The 11,091-nt window shown below is 38.4% G+C and overlaps 10 pseudogenes; all 10 read right to left on the bottom strand.

The window, feature by feature from the left end:
• Positions 1–79: 79 nt before the first annotated feature.
• Positions 80–198, bottom strand: LOC127937935 (uncharacterized; annotated as a pseudogene).
• A 1,072-nt stretch (positions 199–1,270) lies between these two features.
• Positions 1,271–1,389, bottom strand: LOC127937063 (uncharacterized; annotated as a pseudogene).
• Positions 1,390–2,399: 1,010 nt separating this feature from the next.
• Positions 2,400–2,518, bottom strand: LOC127936667 (uncharacterized; annotated as a pseudogene).
• Positions 2,519–3,305: 787 nt separating this feature from the next.
• On the bottom strand, positions 3,306–3,424 carry LOC127937934 (uncharacterized; annotated as a pseudogene).
• Positions 3,425–4,493: 1,069 nt separating this feature from the next.
• On the bottom strand, positions 4,494–4,612 carry LOC127936033 (uncharacterized; annotated as a pseudogene).
• A 938-nt stretch (positions 4,613–5,550) lies between these two features.
• Positions 5,551–5,669, bottom strand: LOC127937062 (uncharacterized; annotated as a pseudogene).
• A 1,073-nt stretch (positions 5,670–6,742) lies between these two features.
• On the bottom strand, positions 6,743–6,861 carry LOC127937060 (uncharacterized; annotated as a pseudogene).
• Positions 6,862–7,872: 1,011 nt separating this feature from the next.
• LOC127936666 (uncharacterized) lies at positions 7,873–7,991 on the bottom strand (annotated as a pseudogene).
• A 785-nt stretch (positions 7,992–8,776) lies between these two features.
• LOC127936032 (uncharacterized) lies at positions 8,777–8,895 on the bottom strand (annotated as a pseudogene).
• Positions 8,896–9,969: 1,074 nt separating this feature from the next.
• On the bottom strand, positions 9,970–10,088 carry LOC127937059 (uncharacterized; annotated as a pseudogene).
• Between the last annotated feature and the right edge of the window lie 1,003 nt (positions 10,089–11,091).

The following is an 11,091-nucleotide window of genomic DNA, read 5'->3' as shown; positions in this document are numbered from 1 at the left end:
ACCTGCTTATATTCAGAGATCGGGCATTGACTCTATTTTTTGGCAAAATTATTATATACTAAGTGAAAAATTTCAAAAAAGCTTACAGTACCTGGTATTCCCAGGCGGTCTCCCATCCAGGCACTAACCAGGCCCAAACCTGCTTAGCTTACGAGATCAGACAAGATCGGGCATAGCCAGGCTGGTATGGCCATAAGCGAAGACTGCTGCAAAGAGAAGGCTATTTAAAGATCAGCCAATCTACTCGCCAGTACATTATAAAAGTAGGAAAGAAACCCCAAAAGCTTAAAGCACCTGGTATTCCTAGGCGGTCTCTCATCCAAGTACTAACCTGGCCCAAACCTGCTTATATTCAGAGATCGGGCATTGACTCTATTTTTTGCCAAATTTATTATATACTAAGTGAAAAAATTCCAAAAGCTTAAAGCACCTGGTATTCCTTGGCGGTCTATCATTCAAGTACTAACCAGACCTTAACCTGCTAAGATTCAGAGATCGGGCATTGATTTCTTCTTTTTTTTTTTTTTGCAAGATTATTATATAATTCGTGAAAAATATCCAAAAATTTAAAGCACCTGGTATTCCCAGGCAGTCTCCCATCCATGTACTAACCTGGCCCAAACCTGCTTATATTCAGAGATCGGGCATTGACTCTATTTTTTGCCAAATTTATTATATACTAAGTGAAAAATTCCAAAAGCTTTAAGCACCTGGTATTCCTAGGCGGTCTTTCAACCAAGTACTAACCAGACCTAAACCTGCTAAGATTCAGAGATCGGGCATTGACTCTATTTTTTTTTTTTTTTTTGCAAGATTATTATATAATTTGTGAAAAATATCCAAAAATTTAAAGCACCTGGTATTCCCAGGCAGTCTCCCATCCATGTACTAACCTGGCCCAAACCTGCTTATATTCAGAGATCGGGCATTGACTCTATTTTTTGCCAAATTTATTATATACTAAGTGAAAAAATTCCAAAAGCTTAAAGCACCTGGTATTCCTTGGCGGTCTCTCATCCAAGTACTAACCAGACCTAAACCTGCTAAGATTCAGAGATCGGGCATTGACTCTTTTTTTTTTTTTTTTTTTTTTTTTTGCAAGATTATTATATAATTCGTGAAAAATATCCAAAAATTTAAAGCACCTGATATTCCCAGGCAGTCTCCCATCCATGTACTAACCTGGCGCAAACCTGCTTATATTCAGAGATCGGGCATTGACTCTATTTTTTGGCAAAATTATTATATACTAAGTGAAAAATTTCAAAAAAGCTTAGAGTACCTGGCATTCTCAGGCGGTCTCCCATCCAGGCACTAACCAGGCACAAACCTGCTTAGCTTCCGAGATCAGACAAGATCGGGCATAGCCAGGCTGGTATGGCCCTAAGCGAAGACTGCTGCAAAGAGAAGGCTATTTAAAGATCAGCCAATCTACTCGCCAGTACATTATAAAAGTAGGAAAGAAACCCCAAAAGCTTAAAGCACCTGGTATTCCTAGGCGGTCTCTCATCCAAGTACTAACCTGGCCCAAACCTGCTTTTGTTCAGAGATCGGGCATTGACTCTATTTTTTGCCAAATTTATTATATACTAAGTGAAAAAATTCCAAAAGCTTAAAGCACCTGGTATTCCTTGGCGGTCTATCATTCAAGTACTAACCAGACCTTAACCTGCTAAGATTCAGAGATCGGGCATTGACTTCTTCTTTTTTTTTTTTTTTGCAAGATTATTATATAATTCGTGAAAAATATCCAAAAATTTAAAGCACCTGGTATTCCCAGGCAGTCTCCCATCCATGTACTAACCTGGCCCAAACCTGCTTATATTCAGAGATCGGGCATTGACTCTATTTTTTGCCAAATTTATTATATACTAAGTGAAAAAATTCCAAAAGCTTTAAGCACCTGGTATTCCTAGGCGGTCTTTCAACCAAGTACTAACCAGACCTAAACCTGCTAAGATTCAGAGATCGGGCATTGACTCTATTTTTTTTTTTTTTTGCAAGATTATTATATAATTTGTGAAAAATATCCAAAAATTTAAAGCACCTGGTATTCCCAGGCAGTCTCCCATCCATGTACTAACCTGGCCCAAACCTGCTTATATTCAGAGATCGGGCACTGACTCTATTTTTTGCCAAATTTATTATATACTAAGTGAAAAAATTCCAAAAGCTTAAAGCACCTGGTATTCCTTGGCGGTCTATCATTCAAGTACTAACCAGACCTTAACCTGCTAAGATTCAGAGATCGGGCATTGACTTCTTCTTCTGCACCTGATATTCCCAGGCAGTCTCCCATCCATGTACTAACCTGGCGCAAACCTGCTTATATTCAGAGATCGGGCATTGACTCTATTTTTTGGCAAAATTATTATATACTAAGTGAAAAATTTCAAAATAGCTTAGAGTACCTGGCATTCTCAGGCGGTCTCCCATCCAGGCACTAACCAGGCCCAAACCTGCTTAGCTTCCGAGATCAGACAAGATCGGGCATAGCCAGGCTGGTATGGCCATAAGCGAAGACTGCTGCAAAGAGAAGGCTATTTAAAGATCAGCCAATCTACTCGCCAGTACATTATAAAAGTAGGAAAGAAACCCCAAAAGCTTAAAGCACCTGGTATTCCCAGGCAGTCTCCCATCCATGTACTAACCTGGCCCAAACCTGCTTATATTCAGAGATCGGGCATTGACTCTATTTTTTGCCAAATTTATTATATACTAAGTGAAAAAATTCCAAAAGCTTAAAGCACCTGGTATTCCTTGGCGGTCTCTCATCCAAGTACTAACCAGACCTAAACCTGCTAAGATTCAGAGATCGGGCATTGACTCTTTTTTTTTTTTTTTGCAAGATTATTATATAATTTGTGAAAAAAATCCAAAAATTTAAAGCACCTGGTATTCCCAGGCAGTCTCCCATCCATGTACTAACCTGGCCCAAACCTGCTTATATTCAGAGATCGGGCATTGACTCTATTTGTTGCCAAATTTATTATATACTAAGTGAAAAAATTCCAAAAGCTTAAAGCACCTGGTATTCCTTGGCGGTCTCTCATCCAAGTACTAACCAGACCTAAACCTGCTAAGATTAAGAGATCGGGCATTGACTCTTTTTTTTTTTTTTTTTTTTTTTTTGCAAGATTATTATATAATTCGTGAAAAATATCCAAAAATTTAAAGCACCTGATATTCCCAGGCAGTCTCCCATCCATGTACTAACCTGGCGCAAACCTGCTTATATTCAGAGATCGGGCATTGACTCTATTTTTTGGCAAAATTATTATATACTAAGTGAAAAATTTCAAAAAAGCTTACAGTACCTGGTATTCCCAGGCGGTCTCCCATCCAGGCACTAACCAGGCCCAAACCTGCTTAGCTTACGAGATCAGACAAGATCGGGCATAGCCAGGCTGGTATGGCCATAAGCGAAGACTGCTGCAAAGAGAAGGCTATTTAAAGATCAGCCAATCTACTCGCCAGTACATTATAAAAGTAGGAAAGAAACCCCAAAAGCTTAAAGCACCTGGTATTCCTAGGCGGTCTCTCATCCAAGTACTAACCTGGCCCAAACCTGCTTATATTCAGAGATCGGGCATTGACTCTATTTTTTGCCAAATTTATTATATACTAAGTGAAAAAATTCCAAAAGCTTAAAGCACCTGGTATTCCTTGGCGGTCTATCATTCAAGTACTAACCAGACCTTAACCTGCTAAGATTCAGAGATCGGGCATTGATTTCTTCTTTTTTTTTTTTTTGCAAGATTATTATATAATTCGTGAAAAATATCCAAAAATTTAAAGCACCTGGTATTCCCAGGCAGTCTCCCATCCATGTACTAACCTGGCCCAAACCTGCTTATATTCAGAGATCGGGCATTGACTCTATTTTTTGCCAAATTTATTATATACTAAGTGAAAAATTCCAAAAGCTTTAAGCACCTGGTATTCCTAGGCGGTCTTTCAACCAAGTACTAACCAGACCTAAACCTGCTAAGATTCAGAGATCGGGCATTGACTCTATTTTTTTTTTTTTTTTTGCAAGATTATTATATAATTTGTGAAAAATATCCAAAAATTTAAAGCACCTGGCATTCCCAGGCAGTCTCCCATCCATGTACTAACCTGGCCCAAACCTGCTTATATTCAGAGATCGGGCACTGACTCTATTTTTTGCCAAATTTATTATATACTAAGTGAAAAAATTCCAAAAGCTTAAAGCACCTGGTATTCCTTGGCGGTCTCTCATCCAAGTACTAACCAGACCTAAACCTGCTAAGATTCAGAGATCGGGCATTGACTCTTTTTTTTTTTTTTTTTTTTTTTGCAAGATTATTATATAATTCGTGAAAAATATCCAAAAATTTAAAGCACCTGATATTCCCAGGCAGTCTCCCATCCATGTACTAACCTGGCGCAAACCTGCTTATATTCAGAGATCGGGCATTGACTCTATTTTTTGGCAAAATTATTATATACTAAGTGAAAAATTTCAAAATAGCTTAGAGTACCTGGCATTCCCAGGCGGTCTCCCATCCAGGCACTAACCAGGCCCAAACCTGCTTAGCTTCCGAGATCAGACAAGATCGGGCATAGCCAGGCTGGTATGGCCATAAGCGAAGACTGCTGCAAAGAGAAGGCTATTTAAAGATCAGCCAATCTACTCGCCAGTACATTATAAAAGTAGGAAAGAAACCCCAAAAGCTTAAAGCACCTGGTATTCCTAGGCGGTCTCTCATCCAAGTACTAACCTGGCCCAAACCTGCTTATATTCAGAGATCGGGCATTGACTCTATTTTTTGGCAAATTTATTATATACTAAGTGAAAAAATTCCAAAAGCTTAAAGCACCTGGTATTCCTTGGCGGTCTATCATTCAAGTACTAACCAGACCTTAACCTGCTAAGATTCAGAGATCGGGCATTGACTTCTTCTTTTTTTTTTTTTTTTTTGCAAGATTATTATATAATTCGTGAAAAATATCCAAAAATTTAAAGCACCTGGTATTCCCAGGCAGTCTCCCATCCATGTACTAACCTGGCCCAAACCTGCTAAAATTCAGAGATCGGGCATTGACTCTTTTTTTTTTTTTTTTTTGCAAGATTATTATATAATTTGTGAAAAATATCCAAAAATTTAAAGCACCTGGTATTCCCAGGCAGTCTCCCATCCATGTACTAACCTGGCCCAAACCTGCTTATATTCAGAGATCGGGCATTGACTCTATTTTTTGCCAAATTTATTATATACTAAGTGAAAAAATTCCAAAAGCTTAAAGCACCTGGTATTCCTTGGCGGTCTCTCATCCAAGTACTAACCAGACCTAAACCTGCTAAGATTCAGAGATCGGGCATTGACTCTTTTTTTTTTTTTTTTTTTTTTTTGCAAGATTATTATATAATTCGTGAAAAATATCCAAAAATTTAAAGCACCTGATATTCCCAGGCAGTCTCCCATCCATGTACTAACCTGGCGCAAACCTGCTTATATTCAGAGATCGGGCATTGACTCTATTTTTTGGCAAAATTATTATATACTAAATGAAAAATTTCAAAAAAGCTTAGAGTACCTGGCATTCTCAGGCGGTCTCCCATCCAGGCACTAACCAGGCACAAACCTGCTTAGCTTCCGAGATCAGACAAGATCGGGCATAGCCAGGCTGGTATGGCCCTAAGCGAAGACTGCTGCAAAGAGAAGGCTATTTAAAGATCAGCCAATCTACTCGCCAGTACATTATAAAAGTAGGAAAGAAACCCCAAAAGCTTAAAGCACCTGGTATTCGTAGGCGGTCTCTCATCCAAGTACTAACCTGGCCCAAACCTGCTTTTGTTCAGAGATCGGGCATTGACTCTATTTTTTGCCAAATTTATTATATACTAAGTGAAAAAATTCCAAAAGCTTAAAGCACCTGGTATTCCTTGGCGGTCTATCATTCAAGTACTAACCAGACCTTAACCTGCTAAGATTCAGAGATCGGGCATTGACTTCTTCTTTTTTTTTTTTTTTGCAAGATTATTATATAATTCGTGAAAAATATCCAAAAATTTAAAGCACCTGGTATTCCCAGGCAGTCTCCCATCCATGTACTAACCTGGCCCAAACCTGCTTATATTCAGAGATCGGGCATTGACTCTATTTTTTGCCAAATTTATTATATACTAAGTGAAAAAATTCCAAAAGCTTTAAGCACCTGGTATTCCTAGGCGGTCTTTCAACCAAGTACTAACCAGACCTAAACCTGCTAAGATTCAGAGATCGGGCATTGACTCTATTTTTTTTTTTTTTTTGCAAGATTATTATATAATTTGTGAAAAATATCCAAAAATTTAAAGCACCTGGTATTCCCAGGCAGTCTCCCATCCATGTACTAACCTGGCCCAAACCTGCTTATATTCAGAGATCGGGCACTGACTCTATTTTTTGCCAAATTTATTATATACTAAGTGAAAAAATTCCAAAAGCTTAAAGCACCTGGTATTCCTTGGCGGTCTATCATTCAAGTACTAACCAGACCTTAACCTGCTAAGATTCAGAGATCGGGCATTGACTCTTTTTTTTTTTTTTTTTTTTTTTTTTGCAAGATTATTATATAATTCGTGAAAAATATCCAAAAATTTAAAGCACCTGATATTCCCAGGCAGTCTCCCATCCATGTACTAACCTGGCGCAAACCTGCTTATATTCAGAGATCGGGCATTGACTCTATTTTTTGGCAAAATTATTATATACTAAGTGAAAAATTTCAAAAAAGCTTAGAGTACCTGGCATTCTCAGGCGGTCTCCCATCCAGGCACTAACCAGGCACAAACCTGCTTAGCTTCCGAGATCAGACAAGATCGGGCATAGCCAGGCTGGTATGGCCCTAAGCGAAGACTGCTGCAAAGAGAAGGCTATTTAAAGATCAGCCAATCTACTCGCCAGTACATTATAAAAGTAGGAAAGAAACCCCAAAAGCTTAAAGCACCTGGTATTCGTAGGCGGTCTCTCATCCAAGTACTAACCTGGCCCAAACCTGCTTTTGTTCAGAGATCGGGCATTGACTCTATTTTTTGCCAAATTTATTATATACTAAGTGAAAAAATTCCAAAAGCTTAAAGCACCTGGTATTCCTTGGCGGTCTATCATTCAAGTACTAACCAGACCTTAACCTGCTAAGATTCAGAGATCGGGCATTGACTTCTTCTTTTTTTTTTTTTTTGCAAGATTATTATATAATTCGTGAAAAATATCCAAAAATTTAAAGCACCTGGTATTCCCAGGCAGTCTCCCATCCATGTACTAACCTGGCCCAAACCTGCTTATATTCAGAGATCGGGCATTGACTCTATTTTTTGCCAAATTTATTATATACTAAGTGAAAAAATTCCAAAAGCTTTAAGCACCTGGTATTCCTAGGCGGTCTTTCAACCAAGTACTAACCAGACCTAAACCTGCTAAGATTCAGAGATCGGGCATTGACTCTATTTTTTTTTTTTTTTTGCAAGATTATTATATAATTTGTGAAAAATATCCAAAAATTTAAAGCACCTGGTATTCCCAGGCAGTCTCCCATCCATGTACTAACCTGGCCCAAACCTGCTTATATTCAGAGATCGGGCACTGACTCTATTTTTTGCCAAATTTATTATATACTAAGTGAAAAAATTCCAAAAGCTTAAAGCACCTGGTATTCCTTGGCGGTCTATCATTCAAGTACTAACCAGACCTTAACCTGCTAAGATTCAGAGATCGGGCATTGACTTCTTCTTCTGCACCTGATATTCCCAGGCAGTCTCCCATCCATGTACTAACCTGGCGCAAACCTGCTTATATTCAGAGATCGGGCATTGACTCTATTTTTTGGCAAAATTATTATATACTAAGTGAAAAATTTCAAAATAGCTTAGAGTACCTGGCATTCTCAGGCGGTCTCCCATCCAGGCACTAACCAGGCCCAAACCTGCTTAGCTTCCGAGATCAGACAAGATCGGGCATAGCCAGGCTGGTATGGCCATAAGCGAAGACTGCTGCAAAGAGAAGGCTATTTAAAGATCAGCCAATCTACTCGCCAGTACATTATAAAAGTAGGAAAGAAACCCCAAAAGCTTAAAGCACCTGGTATTCCCAGGCAGTCTCCCATCCATGTACTAACCTGGCCCAAACCTGCTTATATTCAGAGATCGGGCATTGACTCTATTTTTTGCCAAATTTATTATATACTAAGTGAAAAAATTCCAAAAGCTTAAAGCACCTGGTATTCCTTGGCGGTCTCTCATCCAAGTACTAACCAGACCTAAACCTGCTAAGATTCAGAGATCGGGCATTGACTCTTTTTTTTTTTTTTGCAAGATTATTATATAATTTGTGAAAAAAATCCAAAAATTTAAAGCACCTGGTATTCCCAGGCAGTCTCCCATCCATGTACTAACCTGGCCCAAACCTGCTTATATTCAGAGATCGGGCATTGACTCTATTTGTTGCCAAATTTATTATATACTAAGTGAAAAAATTCCAAAAGCTTAAAGCACCTGGTATTCCTTGGCGGTCTCTCATCCAAGTACTAACCAGACCTAAACCTGCTAAGATTCAGAGATCGGGCATTGACTCTTTTTTTTTTTTTTTTTTTTTTTTGCAAGATTATTATATAATTCGTGAAAAATATCCAAAAATTTAAAGCACCTGATATTCCCAGGCAGTCTCCCATCCATGTACTAACCTGGCGCAAACCTGCTTATATTCAGAGATCGGGCATTGACTCTATTTTTTGGCAAAATTATTATATACTAAGTGAAAAATTTCAAAATAGCTTAGAGTACCTGGCATTCCCAGGCGGTCTCCCATCCAGGCACTAACCAGGCCCAAACCTGCTTAGCTTCCGAGATCAGACAAGATCGGGCATAGCCAGGCTGGTATGGCCATAAGCGAAGACTGCTGCAAAGAGAAGGCTATTTAAAGATCAGCCAATCTACTCGCCAGTACATTATAAAAGTAGGAAAGAAACCCCAAAAGCTTAAAGCACCTGGTATTCCTAGGCGGTCTCTCATCCAAGTACTAACCTGGCCCAAACCTGCTTATATTCAGAGATCGGGCATTGACTCTATTTTTTGGCAAATTTATTATATACTAAGTGAAAAAATTCCAAAAGCTTAAAGCACCTGGTATTCCTTGGCGGTCTATCATTCAAGTACTAACCAGACCTTAACCTGCTAAGATTCAGAGATCGGGCATTGACTTCTTCTTTTTTTTTTTTTTTTTTGCAAGATTATTATATAATTCGTGAAAAATATCCAATAATTTAAAGCACCTGGTATTCCCAGGCAGTCTCCCATCCATGTACTAACCTGGCCCAAACCTGCTTATATTCAGAGATCGGGCATTGACTCTATTTTTTGCCAAATTTATTATATACTAAGTGAAAAAATTCCAAAAGCTTAAAGCACCTGGTATTCCTTGGCGGTCTCTCATCCAAGTACTAACTAGACCTAAACCTGCTAAAATTCAGAGATCGGGCATTGACTCTTTTTTTTTTTTTTTTTTGCAAGATTATTATATAATTTGTGAAAAATATCCAAAAATTTAAAGCACCTGGTATTCCCAGGCAGTCTCCCATCCATGTACTAACCTGGCCCAAACCTGCTTATATTCAGAGATCGGGCATTGACTCTATTTTTTGCCAAATTTATTATATACTAAGTGAAAAAATTCCAAAAGCTTAAAGCACCTGGTATTCCTTGGCGGTCTCTCATCCAAGTACTAACCAGACCTAAACCTGCTAAGATTCAGAGATCGGGCATTGACTCTTTTTTTTTTTTTTTTTTTTTTTTGCAAGATTATTATATAATTCGTGAAAAATATCCAAAAATTTAAAGCACCTGATATTCCCAGGCAGTCTCCCATCCATGTACTAACCTGGCGCAAACCTGCTTATATTCAGAGATCGGGCATTGACTCTATTTTTTGGCAAAATTATTATATACTAAGTGAAAAATTTCAAAAAAGCTTAGAGTACCTGGCATTCTCAGGCGGTCTCCCATCCAGGCACTAACCAGGCACAAACCTGCTTAGCTTCCGAGATCAGACAAGATCGGGCATAGCCAGGCTGGTATGGCCCTAAGCGAAGACTGCTGCAAAGAGAAGGCTATTTAAAGATCAGCCAATCTACTCGCCAGTACATTATAAAAGTAGGAAAGAAACCCCAAAAGCTTAAAGCACCTGGTATTCGTAGGCGGTCTCTCATCCAAGTACTAACCTGGCCCAAACCTGCTTTTGTTCAGAGATCGGGCATTGACTCTATTTTTTGCCAAATTTATTATATACTAAGTGAAAAAATTCCAAAAGCTTAAAGCACCTGGTATTCCTTGGCGGTCTATCATTCAAGTACTAACCAGACCTTAACCTGCTAAGATTCAGAGATCGGGCATTGACTTCTTCTTTTTTTTTTTTTTTGCAAGATTATTATATAATTCGTGAAAAATATCCAAAAATTTAAAGCACCTGGTATTCCCAGGCAGTCTCCCATCCATGTACTAACCTGGCCCAAACCTGCTTATATTCAGAGATCGGGCATTGACTCTATTTTTTGCCAAATTTATTATATACTAAGTGAAAAAATTCCAAAAGCTTTAAGCACCTGGTATTCCTAGGCGGTCTTTCAACCAAGTACTAACCAGACCTAAACCTGCTAAGATTCAGAGATCGGGCATTGACTCTATTTTTTTTTTTTTTTGCAAGATTATTATATAATTTGTGAAAAATATCCAAAAATTTAAAGCACCTGGTATTCCCAGGCAGTCTCCCATCCATGTACTAACCTGGCCCAAACCTGCTTATATTCAGAGATCGGGCACTGACTCTATTTTTTGCCAAATTTATTATATACTAAGTGAAAAAATTCCAAAAGCTTAAAGCACCTGGTATTCCTTGGCGGTCTATCATTCAAGTACTAACCAGACCTTAACCTGCTAAGATTCAGAGATCGGGCATTGACTCTTTTTTTTTTTTTTTTTTTTTTTTTTGCAAGATTATTATATAATTCGTGAAAAATATCCAAAAATTTAAAGCACCTGATATTCCCAGGCAGTCTCCCATCCATGTACTAACCTGGCGCAAACCTGCTTAT

Source organism: Carassius gibelio, chromosome A19 (genome assembly GCF_023724105.1).
Source record: "Carassius gibelio isolate Cgi1373 ecotype wild population from Czech Republic chromosome A19, carGib1.2-hapl.c, whole genome shotgun sequence".
NCBI classification, from domain to species: Eukaryota; Metazoa; Chordata; class Actinopteri; order Cypriniformes; family Cyprinidae; genus Carassius; species Carassius gibelio.
Note: the sequence above shows the minus strand (reverse complement) of the source record. Positions and strands in the feature narration are given on the sequence as shown.